The sequence below is a fragment of the Arachis ipaensis genome, chromosome B6 (genome assembly GCF_059453495.1).
Source record: "Arachis ipaensis isolate K30076 ecotype BB chromosome B6, ASM5945349v1, whole genome shotgun sequence".
NCBI classification, from domain to species: Eukaryota; Viridiplantae; Streptophyta; class Magnoliopsida; order Fabales; family Fabaceae; genus Arachis; species Arachis ipaensis.
In genome coordinates, this window is record NC_142441.1 from 62,973,532 (window position 1) to 62,996,718 (window position 23,187).

A 23,187-nucleotide genomic window follows, 5' to 3' on the forward strand; every position below is an offset into this window, starting at 1 on the left:
GTGCTTATGGATTAAGATACATTTGATATTTTTAAAGTGGGGTTTTTAGAAATTAGGGATTTTAGAAATCAGGGTTTGTAACATGTTTATGCAAGAAATCATGAATTGAAACATGAAAATTAAGATTAAAATGAAAAATATGAAGAAAAAACGAATTTACCTCCTCCCCACCATCCTGGCGTTTGAACGCCCAAACCCTGCATGTTTTGGGCGTTCAACGCCCAACTGCTGCTTCTCCTGGGCGTTCAACGCCCAGCTGTTGCTTCTTTCTGGCGTTGAACGCCAGGAACTCTTTTGTCACTGGGCATTTTTCTGAACGCCCAGGACGTTGTAAATCTGGCGTTAAACGCCCAAATGGCTATCCTTACTGGCGTTCAACGCCCAGTGGATGCTTCTTTTGGGCGTTGAACGCCCAAAACAGACTTTTACTGGCGTTTTCTTGCCAGTGAGCTCTTTTTCTCTGTTTTGTGTGTAGAATCTTTCTGTAACCCTGTAAACTTATACAATTGACTCTTTACCTTAGTATCAATGAACTTTATGTAAACAAATAATGTCAAGAATAGGGCAAAATGCTTAGAGGAAGTGATGCCCCCTGGCTGGGTTGCCTCCCAGCAAGCGCTTCTTTATTGTCTTTAGCTGGACCTTGCTGAGCTTTTAATCTAGCCTCAGCCTTGAGCACTCTTGCTCAATATTGCCTTCAAGATAGTGCTTGATTCTCTGTTCATTAACAATGAACTTCTTATCATAATCAATATCTTGAAGCTCCACATAACCATATGGTGATACACTTGTAATCACATATGGTCCTCTCCATCGGGACTTCAGTTTCCCAGGAAATAGCTTGAGCCTAGAGTTAAACAACAGAACCTTTTGTCCTGGTTCAAAGATTCTAGATGACAGCTTTCTGTCATGCCACCTTTTTTATTTCTCTTTGTAAAGCTTGGCATTTTCGAAAGCAGTGAATCTGAATTCCTCTAGCTCATTCAGCTGGAGCAATCTTTTCTCTCCAGCTAATTTGGCATCAAAGTTAAGGAATCTGGTTGCCCAGTAGGCCTTATGTTCCAGTTCCATGGGCAGGTGACAAGCCTTACCATACACAAGTTGGTAAGGAGAGGTCCCTATGGGAGTCTTGAATGCTGTTCTGTAAGCCCACAGAGCATCATCTAAGCTTCGTGCCCAATCCTTTCTATGGGTACTTACAGTCCATTCCAGGATTCTTTTTAGTTCTCTGTTAGAGACTTCAGCTTGCCCATTTGTCTGTGGATGATATGGAGTTGCCACCTTATGGCGAATCCCATACCGGACCATGGCAGAGTAAAGCTGTTTGTTGCAGAAGTGAGTGCCCCCATCACTGATTAGTACCCTAGGGACACCAAACCTGCTAAATATATGTTTCTGGAGGAATTTCAGTACTGTTTTGGTATCATTGGTAGGTATGGCAATGGCCTCTACCCACTTTGATACATAGTCAACCGCCACCAGAATATAAGTGTTTGAGTATGATGGTGGGAAAGGCCCCATGAAATCAATACCCCATACGTCAAACAACTCAATCTCCAAGATTCCTTGTTGAGGCATGGCGTAACTGTGAGGCAAATTACCAGCTCTCTGGCAACTGTCACAGTTACGTACAAACTCTCTGGAATCTCTATAAAGTGTAGGCCAGTAGAAATCACATTGGAGGACTGGTGCACGAATTGTGAATCACACTTTTCACAACGCGTACCACTAACCAGCAAGTGCACTGGGTCGTCCAAGTAATACCTTACGTGAGTAAGGGTCGAATCCCATGGAGATTGTTGGTTTGAAGCAATCTATGGTTATCTTGTAATTCTTAGTCAGGAAGTCAATTATATTTATCAGTTGAATAGCGAATGAACAAGAGAGCATGGGTTAAAGGTTACTTGTTATGCAGTAATGGAGAATATGTTGGAGTTTTGGAGATGCTTTGTCTTCTGAATCTCTGCTTTCCTCTGTCCTCTGATTCACGCATGCACGTCCTCCTATGGCAAGCTGTGTGTTGGTGGATCACCGTTGTCAATGGCTACCATCCATCCTTCCAGTAAAAATGGTCCAGGTGCGCTGTCACCGCATGACTAATCATCTGCAGGTTCTCAATCGTACCGGAATAAGATTTACTATCCTTTTGCGTCTGTCACTATGCCCAGCACTCACGAGTTTGAAGCACGTCACAGTCATTCAATCCCAGAGTCCTACTCGGAATACCACAGACAAGGTTTAGACTTTCCAGACTCTCATGAATGCCGCCATCAATCTAGCTTATACCACGAAGATTCTGATTAAGAGATCTAAGAGATACTCATTCAATCTAAAGTAGAACGGAAGTGGTTGTCAGGCACACGTTCATAGGGAATGATGATGATTGTCACGTTCATCACATTCAGGTTGAAGTGCGAATGAATATCTTAGATAGGAACACGCATTTTGAATAGAAAACAGAAATACTTGTATTAATTCATCGAGACACAGCAGAGCTCCTCACCCCCAACAATGGAGTTTAGAGACTCATGCCGTCAGAGAATACAAAGTTCAGATCTAAAAATGTCATGAGATACAAAATAAGTCTCTAAAAGTTGTTTAAATACTAAACTAGTAGCCTAGGTTTACAGAAAATGAGTAAACTATAGCAGATGGTATAGAAATCCACTTCTGGGGCCCACTTGGTGTGTGCTGGGGCTGAGATTTAAGCAATTCACGTGCAAAAGGCCATTTTGGGCGTTCAACGCCAGGTTTGGATCCATTTCTGGCGTTGAACTCCAACTTTTAATCCTTTTCTGGCACTGGACACTAGAATTGGGCAGAGAACTGGCGTTGAACGCCGGTTTATGTCGTTTATCCTTGAGCAAAGTATGGACTATTATATATTTCTGGAAAGCCCTGAATGTCTACTTTCCAACGCAATTGAAAGCACGCCATTTCGAGTTCTGTAGCTCCAGAAAATCCACTTTGAGTGCAGGGAGGTCAGAATCCAACAGCATCAGCAGTCCTTTTTCAGCCTGAATCAGATTTTTGCTCAGCTCCCTCAATTTCAGCCAGAAAAATACCTGAAATTACAAAAAAACACACAACTCATAGTAAAGTCCAGAAATATGAATTTTTCTAAAAACTAATGAAAATAAACTAAAAACTAACTAAAACATACTAAAAGCTATATGAAATTAACCCCAAAAAGCGTATAAAATATCCGCTCATCAAAACACCAAACTTAAACTGTTGCTTGTGCTCAAGCAACTAGACAAATAAAATAGAAGACTAATAGGTTGAGAAGCAATAATATTTCAGAGTTTTTGAGTGAAGCTCAGATTCTAATTAGATGAGCGGGACTAGTAGCTTTTTGCTTCTGAACAGTTTTGGCATCTCACTTTATCCATTGAAGCTCAGAGTGATTGGCATCTATAGGAACTTAGAATTCAGATAGTGTTATTGATTCTCCTATTTCAGTGTGATGATTCTTGAACACAGCTATTTTATGAGTCTTGGCCGTGGCCCTAAGCACTTTGTTTTCCAGTATTACCACCGGATACATAAATGCCACAGACACATAATTGGGTGAAACTTTTCAGATTGTGGCTCAGCTTTGCTAAAGCCCCCAATTAGAGGTGTCCAGGGTTCTTAAGCACACTCTTCTTTTTGCTTTGGACCTTGACTTTAACCGCTCAGTCTCAAGTTCTCACTTGACACCTACACGCCACAAGCACATGGTTTGGGACAGCTTGGTTTAGCCGCTTAGACCAGGATTTTATACCTTTAGGCCCTCCTATCCACTGATGCTCAAAGCCTTGGGATCCTTTTTATTTGCCCTTGCCTTTTGGTTTTAAGGGTTATTGGTTTTTTGCTCTTGCCTCTTGGTTTTAAGAGCTTTTAGCTTTTTCTGCTTGCTTTTTCTTTTTCTTTCTATTTTATTTTATTTTTTTTCACCTATTTTATTATATATATTTTTTTTTCTGCAAGCTTTGTTCTTTGCTGCTTTTTCTTGCTTCAAGAATCATTTTTATGATTTTTCAGATTATCAATAACATGTCTCATGTTCATCATTCTTTCAAGAGCCAACATATTTAACAGTCTTAAACAACAAATTCAAAAGACATATGCACTGTTCAAGCATTCATTCAGAAGACAGAAAGCATTGCCACCACATGTTACTAATTAGAATTTTTCTTATTAAAAACTCGAAATTTTATTGCCTCTTATTCAAAAGATCTACTATTTTATTCATGTTTGCTGATGATGAGAAAAATAGACTATAACTTAATTGGGGATAAAATCAAAATAGACACTAATTACTACTAATGATCATGTAATGAAGACACAAACATAGATAAGCACTTAACATAGAGAAAACGAAAAACAGAGAGTAAGAACAAGGAACGAGTCTACCTTAGTGATAATGGCATTTCCTTCTTGAGGAACCAATGATGTTCTTGAGCTCTTTTATGTCTCTTCCTTGCCTTTGTGGCTTGATTCCTAGTGATTTTTGGTATTTCTATCCTCAGTTGCTTCCAATAATTATGTGGAGGGAAGTGCATCCCCTGAGGTATCTCAGGGATCTCTTGATTTGCAGCCACATATTCTACCACTGAGCTATAGATCCTTCACATAATTGTTTTACCACACCAAACTTAGAATGTTGCTCGCCCTCGAGCAAAAGAAGAAGGAATAGATGAAGAAGAAGATGTGGAAAAAAAAACTAGGATTATGAGGAGGGAAGGTGGGGATCCTGTGGGGTCCACAGATCTTGAAATGATCCTGTAAGGTCCACAGATCTTGAGGTGTCAAGGCATTTACATCCCTGCACCAATTTAGGCATGCAAAATGCCCTTGCACACAACTCTGGGCATTCAGCGCCAGGTTGGTGCCCATTTTCGGCGTTTAACGCCCATTTACTAGCCATTTCTGGCGTTGAACGCCAGAACCATGCTTGTTCTAGGCGTTCAGCGCCAGGATGTTGCCCATTTTGGGCGTTCAGCGCCAGAACCATGCTCTGTTCTGGCGTTGAACGCCAGACAGGTGCTTCCTCCAGGGTGTGATTTTTCTTCTGCTGTTTCTTATTCCGTTTTCAATTTTTAATATTTATTTTGTGACTCCACATGATCATGAACCTAATAAAACATGAAAAACCATGAAAGTAAATAAAAGTTGGGTTGCCTCCCAACAAGCGCTTCTTTAATGTCCTTAGCTGGACCTTGCTGAGCTTTTAATCTAGCTTCAACCTTGAGCACTCTTGCTCAACATTGCCTTCAAGATAATGCTTGATTCTCTGTCCATTAACAATGAACTTCTTGTCAGAGTCAATATCTTGAAGCTCTACATAACCATATGGTGATACGCTTGTAATCACGTATGGTCCCCTCCACCGGGATTTCAATTTCCCGGGAAATAGCCTGAGTCTAGAGTTGAACAGTAGAACCTTCTGTCCTGGTTCAAAGATTCTAGATGACAGCTTTCTGTCATGCCACTTTTTTTATTTCTCTTTATAAAGCTTGGCATTTTCGAATGCTGTGAATCTGAACTCCTCTAGCTCATTTAGCTGGAGCAATCTTTTTTCTCCTGCTAATTTGGCATCAAAGTTTAGGAATCTGGTTGCCCAGTAGGCCTTATGTTCCAGTTCCACGGGCAGGTGACATGCCTTACCATACACGAGTTGGTATGGAGAGGTCCCTATAGGGGTCTTGAATGCTGTTCTGTAAGCCCACAGAGCATCATCCAAGCTCCGTGCCCAATCCTTTCTACGGGTATTTACTGTCCGTTCCAGGATTCTCTTTAATTCTCTGTTAGAGACTTCAGCTTGCCCATTAGTTTGTGGATGATATGGAGTAGCCACCTTGTGGCGAATCCCATACCGAACCATGGCAGAGTAAAGCTGTTTATTGCAGAAGTGAGTGCCCCCATCACTGATTAGTATTCTAGGGACACCGGACCTGCTAAAGATATGTTTCTGGAGGAACTTCAGCACCGTTTTAGTATTATTGGTGGGTGTGGCAATGGCCTCAACCCATTTTGATACATAATCAACTGCCACCAGAATATAAGTGTTTGAGTATGGTGGTGGGAAAGGTCCCATGAAGTCAATTCCCCATACGTGAAACAACTCAATCTCCAAGATTCCTTGTTGAGGCATGGCGTAACCATGAGGCAGATTGCCAGCTCTTTGGCAACTGTCACAGTTACGTACAAACTCTCGGGAATCTTTATAGAGTGTGGGCCAATAGAAGCCACATTGGAGGACCTTGGTGGCTGTTCGCTCACCTCCGAAATGGCCTCCATATTGTGATCCATGGCAATGCCATAGGATCGTCTGTGCTTCTTCTCTAGGCACACACCTACGGATTATTCCGTCTGCACATCTCTTAAAGAGATAGGGTTCATCCCACAAGTAGTACTTTGCATCAGTAATTAATTTCTTCTTTTGTATCCTGTTGTACTCCTTGGGTATGAACCTTGCAGCTTTATAGTTTGCAATATCGGCAAACCATGGTGTTTCCTGAATGGCAAATAAATGCTCATCCGAAAAAGTCTCAGAGATCTCAAGAGAGGGGAGGGGCGTCCCTTCTACTGGCTCTATCCGAGACAGATGATCAGCCACTTGGTTCTCTGTCCCTTTTCTGTCTCTTATTTCTATATCAAACTCTTGTAGAAGCAACACCCATCTGATGAGCCTGGGTTTTGAATCCTGCTTTGTGAGTAGATATTTAAGAGCAGCATGATCAGTATACACAATCACTTTTGATCCTACTAAGTATGATCTGAACTTGTCAATGGCGTAAACCACTGCAAGTAATTCTTTTTCTATGGTTGTGTAATTTTTCTGGGCATCATTTAAAATGCGACTAGCACAATAAATGACATGCAGAAGCTTGTCATGCCTCTGTCCCAATACTGCACTAATGGCGTGATCACTGGCATCACACATTAGCTCAAATGGTAATGTCCAGTCTGGTGCAGAAATGACTGGTGCTGTGACCAGCTTAGCTTTCAGAGTTTCAAACACCTGTAGGCATTCTGTGTCAAACACAAATGGCATGTCAGTAGCTAGCAGGTTGCTTAGAGGTTTTTCAATTTTTGAAAAATCCTTTATAAACCTCCTATAGAATCCTGCATGCCCCAGAAAGCTTCTGATTGCCTTAACATTGGCAGGTGGTGGTAATTTTTCAATTACCTCTATTTTTGCTTGATCTACCTCTATTCCCTTGTTTGAGATTTTATGCCCAAGGACAATCCCCTCAATCACCATGAAGTGACATTTTTCCCAGTTTAAAACTAGGTTGTTCTCTTGGCATCTTTTCAGAACAAGTTTCAGGTGATCAAGACAGGAGCTGAATGAGTCTCCATATACTGAGAAGTCATCCATGAAGACTTCCAGAAATTTTTCTACCATATCAGAGAAAATAGAGAGCATGCATCTCTGGAAGGTTGCAGGCGCATTACATAGCCCAAATGGCATCCTTCTATAAGCAAACACTCCAGATGGACATGTGAATGCTGTTTTCTCTTGATCTTGGGGATCTACTGCAATCTGGTTATAGCCTGAGTAGCCATCCAAAAAGCAGTAATAATCATGACCTGCTAGTCTTTCTAGCATCTGGTCTATGAATGGTAAAGGAAAATGATCCTTTCTGGTGGCTGTATTGAGCCTTCTGTAGTCAATACACATGCGCCACCCTGTAACTGTTCTTGTAGGAACCAGTTCATTTTTTTCATTATGAAACACTGTCATACCTCCCTTTTTTGGGACAACTTGGACAGGACTCACCCAGGGGCTATCAGAAATAGGATAAATAATTCCAGCCTCTAGTAATTTGGTGACCTCTTTCTGCACCACTTCTTTCATGGCTGGATTTAGCCGCCTCTGTGGTTGAACCACTGGTTTGGCATTATCCTCCAATAAGATTTTGTGCATGCATCTAGCTGGGCTTATGCCCTTAAGGTCACCTATGGACCACCCAAGAGCTGTCTTGTGTGTCCTTAGCACTTGAATAAGTGCTTCCTCTTCCTGTGAATTTAAAGCAGAGCTTATGATCACTGGAAAAGTGTCACCTTCTCCCAAAAATGCATATTTCAAGGATGGTGGTAATGGCTTGAGCTCGGGTTTAGGAGGTTTTTCCTCTTCCAGAAGAAATTTCAGAGGCTCTTTCATGTCCTCTGAGTCCTCCAAATCAGGCTGAACATCTTTAAAGATATTTTCCAACTCTGATTCGAGACTCTCAGCCATGTTGATCTCTTCTACCAAGGAGTCAATAAGATCAACTTTCATGCAGTCTGTTGATGTGTCTGGATGCTGCATGGCTTTGACAGCGTTCAACTTGAACTCATCATCATTGACTCTCAGGGTTATTTCCCCATGTTGGACATCAATGAGGGATCTTCCAGTTGCTAGGAAGGGTCTTCCTAGAATGAGAGTAGCACTCTTATGCTCCTCCATTTCCAGCACAACAAAGTCAGTGGGAAAGGCGAATGGCCCAACTCTGACTATCATGTCTTCAATCACGCCTGATGGGTATTTAGTGGAGCCATTAGCAAGTTGGAGACATATCCGGGTTGGTTTAACTTCGTCAAGTAAGCCAAGCTTTCTGACAGTGGATGCAGGTATTAGGTTGATGCTTGCCCCAAGATCGCATTCTTCAGTGAGGAGAACTCTTTCTGTTTCTCTCCAATCCTTCTTATGACTCAAGATCTCTTTCATGAACTTGGCATAAGAAGGTATTTGCTCAAGTGCTTCTGCAAATGGAATCTTTATTTCAAGAGTCCTGAGATAATCTGCAAAGCGAGCAAATTGCTTATCCTGCTCCTCTTTTCGGAGTTTTTGAGGATAAGGTATCTTGGCTTTATATTCCTCAACCTTAGTTGCTGCAGGTTTATTGCCTACAGAAGTGGTTGAAAAAGCCTTTTTAGAGGGGTTGTTATCAGCATTTGTGTGTGTCTGATCCCTCACTGGCAATTGAGTGTCAGAGTTAGAAACTGGAGTGACGTTAGATGCCAACTCCTTGTCTGTTCCTGGCGTCTGAACGCCAGAACGGTGCCCATTTTGGGCGTTCAGCGCCAGATCTTGCCCAATTTGGGCGTTCAACGCCAGATCCTTGCCCATTTCTGGCGTTGAACGCCAATCTTGCCTTGTTTCTGGCGTTGAACGCCAATTTTGGGCATGGTCTGGGCGTTCAGCGCCAGCCTTCCACCAATTTTCTGGCATTTTAGTGCCAGAATTATTTTTCCCTGGGCTCTTACTGTCCTCAGGTGAATTTTGGGTGGTTTGCTCATTCCTTAGCTTTTTGCTGCCTTGAGGTGGGGTATTTAATGTTTTCCCACTTCTTAATTGAACTGCTTGGCATTCTTCTGTTATTTGTCTTGATAGCTGCTGCTTTGTTTGCCTAAACTGTTCTTCCATATGTATATTAGCCATTCTTATCTCTTGTAGCCTGTCTTTAAATTCGGCTAGCTGCTTTGTTAGAAAGTCCAATTGCTGATTGAATTCAGCAGCTTGTTTTACAGGACTGAGTTCAGCAGTTACTGTTTTAACCTCTTCATTCATGGAAGGGTTGCTGCTTAGGTACAAATGCTGATTCCTGGCCTCTGTATCAATGAGCTCTTGAGCCTCTTCAATTGTCTTTCTCATGTGGATAGATCCACCAGCTGAGTAATCTAGAGACATCTGAGCTCCTTCTGCAAGCCCATAGTAGAAGATGTCTAACTGAACCCACTCTAAAAATATTTCAGAGGGGCATTTTTGTAGCATCTCTCTGTATCTCTCCCAGGCATCATAAAGAGATTCATTATCTCCTTGTTTAAAGCCTTGGATGTCCAGCCTTAGCTGTGTCATCCGTTTTGGGGGAAAGTATTGATTCAGGAATTTTTCTGTCAGCTGTTTCCATGTCCTTATGCTGGCCTTAGGTTAGTTATTTAACCACCTCTTAGCTTGATCTTTCACAGCAAATGGAAACAGTAATAGTCTGTAGACATCCTGATCTATTTCCTTATCATGTACTGTGTCAGCAATTTGTAACAACTGTGCCAGAAACTCTGTAGGTTCTTCCTGTGGAAGACCGGAATACTGGCAATTTTGCTGCACCATGATAATGAGCTGAGGATTCAACTCAAAGCTACTGACTCCAATGGAGGGTATGCAGATGCTACTCCCATATGAAGCAGTAGAAGGGTTAGCATATGACCCCAGAGTCCTCCTGGACTGTTCATTTCCACTTAGATCCATGATGGAGAAAGGGAGATGATGTAAAATAAAAAAAATATTTTTATTTATTTATTTATTTATTTATTTATTTAATTATTTCGAAAATAAAATAAATTAAAATAAAATAAATAAAAATAGGTGAAGATTTTCGAAAAAAAAAATTGAGGAGAGAGAAAGTGGTTAGGAAATTTTGAAAAAGATATGATTTGGAAAAGATTTTAAATTTTAAAAAAAATCTGAAATTTTTTTTTAAAAAATAATTTTCGAAAATTTGTTTTAAAAATAGAGAGAAAAGATATTTTTGAATTTAGTAAGGAAAGAGAAAAACAATAAGATAGCACAAGATTTAAAATTTTTAGATCTAATGCTCCTTGTTTTTGTAAATTTTGGAGGGAAAACACCAAGGAACACCAAACTTAAAAATTTTAAGATCAAGACACAAGAAAAACTCAAGAACACTTTGAAGACTCACAAGAACACAAGAACATGAAGAAAGAACACCAAACTTAAAATTTTTAGAAAATCAAACCAAAATTTTCGAAAACCAAAGGGAAATCAACAAGAAAACACCAAACTTAAAGTTTGGCACACAATTTAATAGAGAAATTATTATTTATGAAAAAGAAGGTTTTGAAAAGAATATAAAAGATTCTAACCCAATTACCAAGAACACAGATTAACGCTCTAGCCAAATGAGTTATGAATGTAACACTTGTTTTGAAGAAGTATATATATATTTAACCAAGAACAATAATAAGAGACTCTAAACCAAAAAGAAAAATTTTCCTAATCTAAGAAACAAAATAAACCGTCAGTTGTTCAAACACGAACAATCCCTGGCAACGGCGCCAAAAACTTGGTGCATGAATTGTGAATCACACTTTTCACAACGCGTACCACTAACCAGCAAGTGCACTGGGTCGTCTAAGTAATACCTTACGTGAGTAAGGGTCGAATCCCACGGAGATTGTTGGTTTGAAGCAATCTATGGTTATCTTGTAATTCTTAGTCAGGAAGTCAATTATATTTATCAGTTGAATAGCGAATGAACAAGAGAGCATGGGTTAAAGGTTACTTGTTATGCAGTAATGGAGAATATGTTAGAGTTTTGGAGATGCTTTGTCTTCTGAATCTCTGCTTTCTTCTGTCCTCTGATTCACGCATGCACGTCCTCCTATGGCAAGCTGTGTGTTGGTGGATCACCGTTGTCAATGGCTACCATCCATCCTTCTAGTGAAAATGGTCCAGGTGCGCTGTCACCGCACAGCTAATCATCTGCAGGTTCTCAATCGTACCGGAATAGGATTTACTATCCTTTTGCGTCTGTCACTATGCCCAGCACTCACGAGTTTGAAGCACGTCACAGTCATTCAATCCCAGAGTCCTACTCGGAATACCACAGATAAGGTTTAGACTTTCCGGACTCTCATGAATGCCGCCATCAATCTAGCTTATACCACGAAGATTCTGATTAAGAGATCTAAGAGATACTCATTCAATCTAAAGTAGAACGGAAGTGGTTGTCAGGCACACGTTCATAGGGAATGATGATGATTGTCACGTTCATCATATTCAGGTTGAAGTGCGAATGAATATCTTAGATAGGAACACGCATGTTGAATAGAAAACAGAAATACTTGTATTAATTCATCGAGACACAGCAGAGCTCCTCACCCCCAACAATGGAGTTTAGAGACTCATGCCATCAGAGAATACAAAGTTCAGATCTAAAAATGTCATGAGATACAAAATAAGTCTCTAAAAGTTGTTTAAATACTAAACTAGTAGCCTAGGTTTACAGAAAATGAGTAAACTATAGCAGATGGTATAGAGATCCACTTCTGGGGCCCACTTGGTGTGTGCTAGGGCTGAGATTTAAGCAATTCACGTGCATAAGGCCATTTTGGGCGTTCAACGCCAGGTTTGGATCCATTTCTGGCGTTGAACTCCAACTTTTAATCCTTTTTTGGCGCTGGACGCCAGAATTGGGCAGAGAACTAGCGTTGAACGCCAGTTTACGTCATCTATCTTTGAGCAAAGTATAAACTATTATATATTTCTGAAAAGCCCTGGATGTCTACTTTCCAACGCAATTAGAAGCACGCCATTTCAAGTTTTGTAGCTCCAGAAAATCCACTTTGAGTGCAGGGAGGTCAGAATCCAACAGCATCAGCAGTCCTTTTTCAGCCTGAATCAGATTTTTGCTCAGCTCCCTCAATTTCAGCCAGAAAAATACCTGAAATTATAGAAAAACACACAACTCATAGTAAAGTCCAGAAATATGAATTTTTCCTAAAAACTAATGAAAATAAACTAAAAACTAACTAAAACATACTAAAAGCTATATGAAATTAACCCCAAAAAGCGTATAAAATATCCGCTCATCAAGGACCTTGGTGGCTGTTCGCTCACCTCCGAAATGACCTCCATATTGTGACCCATGGCATTGCCATAAGATCCTTTGTGCTTCTTCTTTAGGCACACACCTACGGATTATGCCGTCTGCACATCTCTTAAAGAGATAGGGTTCATCCAACAAGTAGTATTTTGCATCAGTAATTAATTTTTTCTTTTGTTGCCTGCTGTACTCCTTGGGAATGAACCTTGCAGCTTTGTAGTTTGCAATATCTGCAAACCATGGTAATTCCTGAATGGCGAACAAATGCTCATCCGGAAAAGTTTCAGAGATCTCAATAGAGGGGGAGGACGCCTCTTCCACTGGTTCTATCCGGGACAGATAATCAGCCACTTGGTTCTCTGTCCCTTTTCTGTCTCTTATTTCAATATCAAATTCTTGCAGAAGCAACACCCATCTTATGAGTCTGGGTTTTGAATCCTGCTTTGTGAGTAGATATTTAAGAGCAGCATGATCTGTGTACACAATCACTTTTGATCCTACTAAATATGATCTAAACTTGTCAATGGCATAAACCACTGCAAGCAATTCTTTTTCTGTGGTTGTGTAATTTTTCTGGGCATCATTCAAAACACGGCTAGCATAATAAATGACATGCAGAAGCTTGTCATAGCTCTGCCCCAGTACTGCACCAATGGCGTGATCACTGGCATCACACATTAATTCGAATGGTAATGTCCAGTCTGGTGCAGAGATAACTGGTGCTGTGACCAGCTTAGCTTTCAGAGTTTCAAACACCTGTAGGCATTCTGTGTCAAACACAAATGGCATGTCAGTAGCTAGCAGGTTGCTTAGAGGTTTTGCAATTTTTGAAAAATCCTTTATAGACCTCCTATAGAATCCTGCATGCCCCAGAAAGCTTCTGATTGCCTTAACATTGGCAGGTGGTGGTAATTTTTCAATTACCTCTATTTTAGCTTGATTCACCTCTATTCCCTTGTTTAAAATTTTATGCCCAAGGACAATCCCTTCAGTCACCATAAAGTGACATTTTTCCCAGTTTAAAACCAGGTTGGTCTCTTGGCATCTTTTCAAAACCAGTGTTAGGTGATCAAGACAGGAGCTGAATGAGTCTCCATATACTGAGAAGTCATCCATGAAGACTTCCAGAAATATTTCCACCATATCAGAGAAAATAGAGAGCATGCATCTCTAAAAGGTTGCAGGCGCATTACACAGCCCAAAAGGCATCCCTCTGTAAGCAAATACTCCAGATGGACATGTGAATGCTGTTTTCTCTTGATCCTGGGGATCTATTGCAATTTGGTTGTAGCCTGAATAGCATCCAAAAAGCAGTAATAATTATGACCTGCTAGTCTTTCTAGCATCTGGTCTATGAATGGTAAAGGAAAATGATCCTTTTTGGTGGGTATATTGAGCCTTCTGTCATCAATACACATGCGCCACCCTGTAACTGTTCTTGTAGGAACCAGTTCATTTTTTTCATTATGAACCACTGTCATGCCTCCCTTTTTAGGGACAACTTGAACAGGACTCACCCAGGGGCTATCTAAAATAGGATAAATAATCCCAGCCTCCAGTAATTTAGTGACCTCTTTCTGCACCACTTCCTTCATGGTTGGATTTAGCCGCCTCTGTGGTTGAACCACTGGCTTAGCATTGTCCTCCAATAAGATCTTGTGCATGCATCTAGCTGGGCTTATGCCCTTAAGGTCACTTATGGACCACCCAAGAGCTGTCTTGTGTGTCCGTAGCACTTGAATTTGTGCTTCCTCTTCCTGTGGATATAAAGCAGAGCTTATGATCACTGGAAAAGTATCACCTTCTCCCATAAATGCATATTTCAGGGATGGTGGTAATGGTTTGAGCTCGGGTTTAGGAGGTTTTTCCTCTTCCTGAGGAAATTTCAGAGACTCTTTCAATTCCTCTGAATCCTTTAGATCAGGTGGAACATCTTTAAAGATGTTTTCTAGCTCTGATTCGAGACTTTCAGCCATGTTGATCTCTTCTACCAAAGAGTCAATAAGATCAACTTTCATGCAGTCTTTTGGTATGTCTGGGTGCTGCATGGCATTGACAGCATTCAACTTAAACTCATCTTCATTGACTCTCAGGGTGACTTCCCCCTTTTGGACATCAATGAGAGTTCGTCCAGTTGCTAGGAAAGGTCTTCCTAGAATGAGAGTAGCACTCTTGTGCTCCTCCATTTCCAACACTACGAAGTTAGTGGGAAAGGCGAATGGCCCAACCCTGACAATCATGTCCTCAATCACGCCTGATGGGTATTTAATGGAGCCATCAGCAAGTTGGAGACATATCCGGCTTGGTTTAACTTCTTCAGTTAAACCAAGCTTTCTGATAGTGGATGCAGGTATTAGGTTGATGCTTGCCCCAAGATTGCATAAAGCTGTCCTGGTGCAATTTCCCTCTAATGTGCATGGTATTAGAAAGCTTCCGGGATCTTTAAGCTTTTCAGGAAAGCTTTTCAGAATGACTGCACTGCATTCTTCAGTGAGGAAAACTCTTTCAGTTTCTCTCCAATCCTTCTTATGACTCAAAATCTCTTTCATGAACTTGGCATAAGAAGGTATTTGCTCAAGTGCCTCTGCAAACGGAATTTTAATTTCAAGAGTCCTGAGATAATCTGCAAAGCGAGCAAATTGCTTATCCTGCTCCTCTTGGCGGAGTTTTTGAGGATAAGGTATCTTGGCTTTATATTCCTCAACCTTGGTTGCTGTAGGTTTATTTCCTACAGAAGTGGTTGAAGAAGCCTTTTTAGAGGGGTTGTCATCAGTACTTGTGTGTGTCTGATCCTTCACTGGCATTTGAATGCCAAGGTTGGAAGTTGGAGTGACGTTAGATGCCAACTCCTCAGCTGTTCCTGGCGTCTGAACACCAGAACTGTGCTTCCTTTGGGCGTTCAACGCCAGTTCCTTGCTTGTTTCTGGCATTGAACGCCAGTCCTGAGCATGGTCTGGGCGTTCAGCGCTAGCCTTCCACCCAATTTCTGGCATTTTACTGCCAGAATTATTTTTTCCTGGGCTCTTACTGTCCTCAGATGGATTTTGGGTGGTTTGCTCAATTCTTAGCTTCCTGCTGCCTTGAGGTGGGGTATTTAATGTTTTCCCACTTCTTAATTGAACTGCTTGGCATTCTTCTGTTATTTGTTTTGAAAGCTGCTGTTTTGTTTGCTTCAATTGTTCTTCCATATTTATATTAGCCATCCTTGTCTCTTGTAGTCTATATTTGAATTCGGCTAACTGTTGTGTTAGAAAGTCCAATTGCTGATTGAATTCAGCAGCTTGTTCTACAGGACTGAGTTCAGCAGTTACTGTTTTAGCCTCTTCTTTCATGGAAGGGTAACTGCTGAGGTACAGATGCTGATTTTTGGCAACTGTATCAATGAGCTCTTGAGCTTCTTCAATTGTCTTTCTTATGTGGATTGATCCACCAGCTGAGTAATCTAGAGAGATCTGAGCTCTTTCTGTAAGCCCATAATAGAAGATGTCTAACTGAACCCACTCTGAAAATATTTCAGAGGGGCATTTTCGTAGCATCTCTCTGTATCTCTCCCAGGCATCATAAAGAGATTCATTATCTCCTTGTTTAAAGCCTTGGATGTCTAGCCTTAGCTGTGTCATTCGTTTTGGAGGAAAGTATTGATTCAGGAATTTTTCTGTCAGCTGTTTCCATGTCCTTATGCTAGCCTTAGGTTGGTTATTTAACCACCTCTTGGCTTGGTCTTTTACAGCAAATGGAAACAGTAATAATCTGTAGATATCCTAATCTACTTCCTTATCATGTACTGTGTCAGTAATTTATAAAAACTGTGCCAGAAACTCTGTAGGTTCTTCTTGTGGAAGACTGGAATACTGGCAGCTTTGCTGCACCATGATAATGAGATGAGGATTCAATTTAAAGCTACTGACTCCAATGGAGGGTATGCAGATACTACTCCCATATGAAGCAGTTGAGGGGTTAGCATATGACCCCAGAGTCCTTCTGGACTGTTCATTTCCACTTAGATCCATGATGGAGAAAGGGAGATGATGTAATAAAAAAAATTATTTTTATTTATTTATTTATTTCGAAAATAAAATAAATTAAAATAAAATAAATAAAAATGGGTGAAGATTTTCGAAAAAATGAGGAGAGAGAAAGTGGTTAGGAAGTTTTGAAAAGGATATGATGATTTTTGAAAAAGATTTTAAATTTTAAAATAAAAAATCTGAATTTTAAAGGTAAATTTTGAAAATTTACTTTAAAATAGAGAGAAAAGATATTTTTGAATTCAAAGACGAGAGAGAAAAACAATAAGATAGCACAAGATTTAAAATTTTTAGATCTAATGCTCCTTGTTTTCGAAAAGAATTATAAAAAGAAGGTACCCAATTTACCAAGAATACAGACCAACGCTCTAGCCAAATGGGCAGTAAATGTAACACTTGTTTTGAAAAATATTTTTAATAACTAAGAAAAAATATTATTTTTATTTTTATTTTTTTTTTGAAAAGAATATAAAAGACTCTGACCCAAAAGACAAAATTTTCCTAATCTAAGCAACAGGATTCACCGTCAGTTGTTCAAACTCAAACAATCCCCGGCAACGGCGCCAAAAACTTGGTGCACGAAATTATGATGTCAATGTTCACATTACTCTCTTACAATTTCGCACAACTAACTAGCAAGTGCACTGGGTCGTCCAAGTAATACCTTACGTGAGTAAGGGTCGATCCCACGGAGATTGTTGGCTTGAAGCAAGCTATGGTTATCTCGTAACACAAATTATACTTGTATATAGTAATGGAGAATATGTTGGAGTTTTGGAGATGCTTTGTCTTCTGAAATTCTGCTTTCCTCTGTTTCTGATTCACGCACGCACGTCCTCCTATGGCAAGCTGTGTGTTGGTGGATCGCCGTTGTCAATAGCTACCATCCATCCTTCCAGTGAAAAGGGTCCAGGTGCGCTGTCACCGCACGGCTAATCATCTGCAGGTTCTCAATCGTACCGGAATAGGATTTACTATCCTTTTGTGTCTGTGACTACGCCCAGCACTCGCGAGTTTGAGGCTTGTCACAGTCATTCAATCCCTGAATCCTACTCGGAATACCACAGACAAGGTTTAGACTTTCCAGATTCTCTTGAATGCTGCCATCAATGTAGCTTATACCACGAAGATTCTGATTAAGAGACCCAAGAGATATTCATTCATTCTACGGTGAACGGGAGTGGTTGTCAGGCACGCGTTCATGGGGGAATGATGATGATTGTCACGTTCATCACATTCATGTTGAAGTGCGAATGGATATCTTAGATAGGAACACACATGTTTGAATAGAAAACAGAAATACTTGCATTAATTCATCAGCACACAGCAGAGCTCCTCACCCCCAACAATGGAGTTTAGAGACTCATGCCGTCAAAGAGTACAAAATTCAGATATAAAATGTCATGAGATACAAAATAAATCTCTAAAAGTTGTTTAAATACTAAACTAGTAACCTAGGTTTATAGAAAATGAATAAACTATGATAGATAGTGCAGAAATCCACTTCTGGGGCCCACTTGGTGTGTGCTGGGGCTGAGACTAAAGCTTCTCACGTGCCTGGGCTGTTTTGGGCGTTCAACGCCAGGCTGTAACCTGTTTCTGGCGTTGAACTCCAACTTGTAACGTGTTTCTGGCGCTGGACGCCAGACTGCAACATGGAACTGGCGTTAAACGCCAGTTTACGTCGTCTATCCTTAAGCAAAGTATGGACTATTATATATTGCTGGAAAGCCCTGGATGTCTACTTTCCAACGCAATTGGAAGCGCGTCAATTGAACTATCTATAGCTCCAGAAATTCTATTCCGAGTGCAGAGAGGTCAGGATCCAACAGCATCAGCAGTCCTTTTTCAGCCTAAATCAGATTTTTGCTCAGCTCCCTCAATTTCAGCCAGAAAATACCTAAAATTACAGAAAAACACACAAACTCTTAGTAAAGTCCAGAAATATGAATTTTGCCTAGAAACTAATGAAAATAAACTAAAAACTAACTAAAACATACTAAAAACTATATGAAATTAACCCCAAAAAGCGTATAAAATATCCGCTCATCAGCAATCTTCCAGAAGATTATTGAAGCGCTCCCAATATTCATAGAGCGTCTCGGAGTCATCCTGAACAATCATGGAAATATCTTTCCTCAGTTTATCAGTAACTTCAGCTGGAAAGAACTTTTCCAAGAATTCTCTTCTCAGTGTATCCCAGTTGGATACAATTGCTGCTGGTTGAGTGTGGTACCACTCTCTTGCCTTCCCCTCAAGAGAAAACAGGAAAGCTTTCATCAAAATTGAAGTTTTATCTGTACCATCATGCTTAACAGTAGAACAGGCTGCCTAAAAATCTGTCAGGTGCTTGATAGGCTCTTGAGCAGGTAAGCCATGAAACTTGGGCATCAAATTGAGCAGTGCGGTCCTTATTTCAAAGTCTGTAGCCACCGCTGGGTGATGCGCTTGAAATGGTTGCATTGTAAAATCAGGGGCTCCAGCCTCCTGGATAGTAACTCTCCTGGCTGCTGCTATGTTACCTGCATGTAAAACAACCAAATCAGTAGAATGGGGGCTGTTTCTTTCTCAAATGACGTTTCAGATCCGCCCTCAAAGAGGACTAACCAACGCCGAGCTTGCCTTATTCGTGAAATAGTTCTTTCAATCTCAGGATCGAATATTAGCAAGCTTGGATCAGGAAGCGAACGTGTCATCTAACGAAAGAAACAAGCAGCTCATAGTAGCAAAATAAAATAAAATACAAATAAATATATTCCAATTAATAACTTTAGCACTCTATTGCAACTCCCCGGCAACGGCGCCAAAAATTGGTGGGAGCGGAAATTGGCGAGTTAAGAATGATTATAAATATGCGTTGCAAGTATAGTTCTCAACCAACCAGAAATCCGCTTATCAGTTTAGAAAGGTGTCATAGAAATTAAAATCAAAATACTGGGAGTATGAATCCTAGGTCGTCTCCCAACGAGTTGCAGAAAAGTGTCCTATTTTATTAATCAGATGTTTTCAAAAAGGTTTGAGTTGAATGGCAGAAAACTAAATTAGAGAATTTATATAAATTTAAATAAAAGCCTTGACTGGGAGTTGATTAGCTGGAAGCCCTATTCGTGTTGGTGTACTCTCAAGATTAATTGACAATTGAGGGTTATTGTGTTTAGTTGTCCCTTACTAAGTAAGGGTAAGTCAAATGAGTTGGAATGCTGTTCTATCCACAAGTTCCAATCCACTCTTGGGAGGATTGGTGTTAGTGAATAGAGAGCAATCCAACAATAAACCCAATTACAATCTCTCTCTTGAGCATCCTAACTCAAGGGTTCCTTTCAATCAACTCCCCATCAAGTTAGGGAACTACTCGCTCATTGTAAATGTAAAATTCATAACATAAGAAAGGGAATTAAAGAAAGACATGATAAATAATGATCAAAAGATTAATTAAAAATAAAAGTAATTCTTATATTAATAAATGCTAAAATAATCCAATAGTAAAATTAAGTAAATTAAGGAACATGGAAGAGTAAGAGACAAGTAAAGAAAACGAACTAGAATGTCGAAGTCTTGATGAGGTAATAACTCTTCTCAATATCCCAATGCAAAAACAATGAACATAACAAATCCTAAAAACTATGAATGTGTAAAGAGAAAACCTAGAGGAGAGGAAAACTAGATCTAAAAACTAAAAACTATGCGGAATGAATTTTATTGTCGGTTTCTGCATGTTCTCTGGCTCTAGTCTGCTTTTCTGGGCCGAAAACTGGGTCAAAATAGGGCCCAAAATCGCCCCCAGCGATTCTGCAGATTATGCAGATCGCGCATGTCACGCGGTCGCGTCATCCATGCGGCCGCGTCATTCGGCTTTCTGCTTTCCCACACGGTCACGTCAACCATGCGGCTGCTTTGTTTGTGCTATTCCATGCCGCGCGATTGCGTCATCCATGCGACCGCGTCGCTGCGATTTCCTTTCTTTCGCGCGGTCGCGTCATCCATGCGGCCGCGTCACTTCTCACTGGTCATCTCCTCAATTTCTTGTGACCATTTTTTGCAAGCTTCCTCTCCAATCTCCAACTCATTGATGCCCTATAAAGCCTGAAACACTTAACACACAGATCACGGCATCGAATGGAATAAAGGAGAAATAAAATATATAAGTAAAAGTCTCTAGGAAGCAAGTGTTCAATCATGCCATAACTTTAGGAAGGAATTATAAATGCATGCATATTTAATGAATAAGTAGGTAAAGATCATGATAAAACCACATAAATAAACACAATATAAACCATAAAATAGTGGTTTATCAAGGCTCCTACGTGGCCCGCAGGGATTCGCAGCTCGACTTACCCTATGTAGCGATACATGCTTATGATAATTGTGTACACATACTTTAACAGGTGTGATCATACCAGCACTAATGCACCGGATCCCAACAGAACTCCGTAATTAAGCGTGCTTGGGCTAGAGTAGTACTAGGACGGGTGACCTCCTGGGAAGTCCTCGTGTTGTACCTTTTTTTTTACGTCGTGCTTACCCTCGTTCTTTAAACGACGCTATCTCGAATAGTTTAGCTATAGTGAGCCTTAATGAACTGATTTTCGGATAGCTCCCACGGGCCCTGCAGGGCTTCGCAACTCGACTTACCCTATGTCGCGATACATGCATATGATAATTGTGTGCACATAATTTAATACGTGCAATCATACCAGCACTAATGCACCAGATCCCACCAGAACTCCGTAGTTAAGCGTGCTTGGGCGAGAGTGGTACTAGGATGGGTGACCTCCTGGGAAGTCCCGTCTTGCACCTCTTTTTTTTTTTACGTCGTGCTTACCCTCGTTCTTTAAACGACGCTATCTCGAATAGTTTAGTTAAAGCGAGCCTTAATGACCTGACTTTCGGCAGGCTCCTAAGGGGTCCGCAGGGCTTTGCAGCTCGACTTACCCTATGTAGCGATACATGCTTATGATATTTGTGTGCACATACTTTAATAGGTGTGATCATACCAGCACTAATGCACCGGATGCCACCAAAACTCCGTAGTTAAACGTGCTTGGGATAGAGTAGTACTAGGATGGGTGACCTCCTGGGAAGTCCTCGTGTTGTGCCTTTTTTTTTTTACGTCGTGCTTACCCTCGTTCTTTAAACGACGCTATCTCGAATAGTTTAGCTATAGTGAGCCATAATGAACTAATTTTCCACAAGCTCCCGCGGGCCCTGCAGGGTTTCACAGCTTGACTTACCCTACGTCGCGATACATGCTTATGATAATTGTGTGCACATACTTTAATAGGTGCGTTCATACCAACACAAATGCACCGGATCCCACCAGAACTCCGTAGCTAAGCGTGCTTGGGCGAGAGTGGTACTAGGATGGGTGACCTCCTGGGAAGTCCCCGTGTTACACCTCTTTTTTTTTTACATCGTGCTTACCCTCGTTCTTTAAACGAAGCTATCTCGAATATTTTAGCTAAAGCAAGGCTTAATAACCTGACTTCCGACAGGCTCCTACGGGGCCCGCAGGGCTTCGCAGCTCGACTTACCCTATGTAGCGATACATGCTTATGACAATTGCATGCGCATACTTTAATAGGTGCGATCATACCAGCACTAATGCACCCTACGATGGGTGACCTCCTGGGAAGTCCTCGTGTTGCACCTCTTTTTTTTTTTTTTTACGTCGTGCTTACCCTTATTCTTTAAATGACGCTATCTCAAATAGTTTAGCTAAAGCGAGCCTTAATGACCTAACTTTCGGCAGGCTCCTACGGGGATCGCAGGGCTTCGCAGCTCGATTTACCCTATGTAGCGATACATGCTTATGATAATTGTGTGCACATACTTTAATACGTGCGATCATACCAGCATAATGCACCGGATCCCACCAGAACTCCGTAGTTAAGCGTGCTTGGGCAAGAGTGGTACTAGGATGGGTGACCTCCTAGGAAGTCCCCGTGTTGAACCTCTTTTTTTTTTTTTACGTCGTGCTTACCCTCGTTCTTTAAACGACGCTATCTCGAATAGTTTAGCTAAAGCGAGCCTTAATGACCTGACTTTCGGCAGGCTCCTAATGGGACTGCAGGGTTTCGAGCTCGACTTATCCTATGTAGCAATACATGCTTATGATAATTGTGTGCACATACTTTAATAGGTGTGATCATACCAACACTAATGCACCGGATCCCACCAGAACTCCGTAGTTAAGCGTGCTTGGGCGAGAGTGGTACTAGGATGGGTGACCTCCTGGAAGTCCTCGTGTTGCACCTCTTTTTTTTTTTTTACGTCGTGCTTACCCTCGTTCTTTAAACGACGCTATCTCGAATAGTTTAGCTAAAGCGAGCCTTAATGACCTGACTTTCGGCAAGCTCCTACGGGGACCGCAGGGATTCGCAGCTCGACTTACCCTACGTAGCGATACATGCTTATGATAATTGTGTGCACATACTTTAATAGGTGTGATCATACCAGCACTAATGCACCGGATCCCACCAGAACTCCGTAGTTAATCGTGCCTGGGCAAGAGTAGTATTAGGATGGGTGACCTCCTGGGAAGTCCTCGTGTTGTACCTTTT

At 41.0% G+C, this 23,187-nt stretch overlaps 7 pseudogenes; all 7 read left to right on the top strand.

Annotated features, from left to right (window-relative positions):
• Positions 1-21,010: 21,010 nt before the first annotated feature.
• On the top strand, positions 21,011-21,129 carry LOC148555915 (5S ribosomal RNA; annotated as a pseudogene).
• A 178-nt stretch (positions 21,130-21,307) lies between these two features.
• LOC148555916 (5S ribosomal RNA) lies at positions 21,308-21,425 on the top strand (annotated as a pseudogene).
• A 182-nt stretch (positions 21,426-21,607) lies between these two features.
• Positions 21,608-21,726, top strand: LOC148555917 (5S ribosomal RNA; annotated as a pseudogene).
• A 180-nt stretch (positions 21,727-21,906) lies between these two features.
• Positions 21,907-22,025, top strand: LOC148555918 (5S ribosomal RNA; annotated as a pseudogene).
• Positions 22,026-22,463: 438 nt separating this feature from the next.
• On the top strand, positions 22,464-22,581 carry LOC148555919 (5S ribosomal RNA; annotated as a pseudogene).
• Positions 22,582-22,764: 183 nt separating this feature from the next.
• LOC148555920 (5S ribosomal RNA) lies at positions 22,765-22,882 on the top strand (annotated as a pseudogene).
• Positions 22,883-23,066: 184 nt separating this feature from the next.
• On the top strand, positions 23,067-23,185 carry LOC148555921 (5S ribosomal RNA; annotated as a pseudogene).
• Positions 23,186-23,187: the final 2 nt, after the last annotated feature.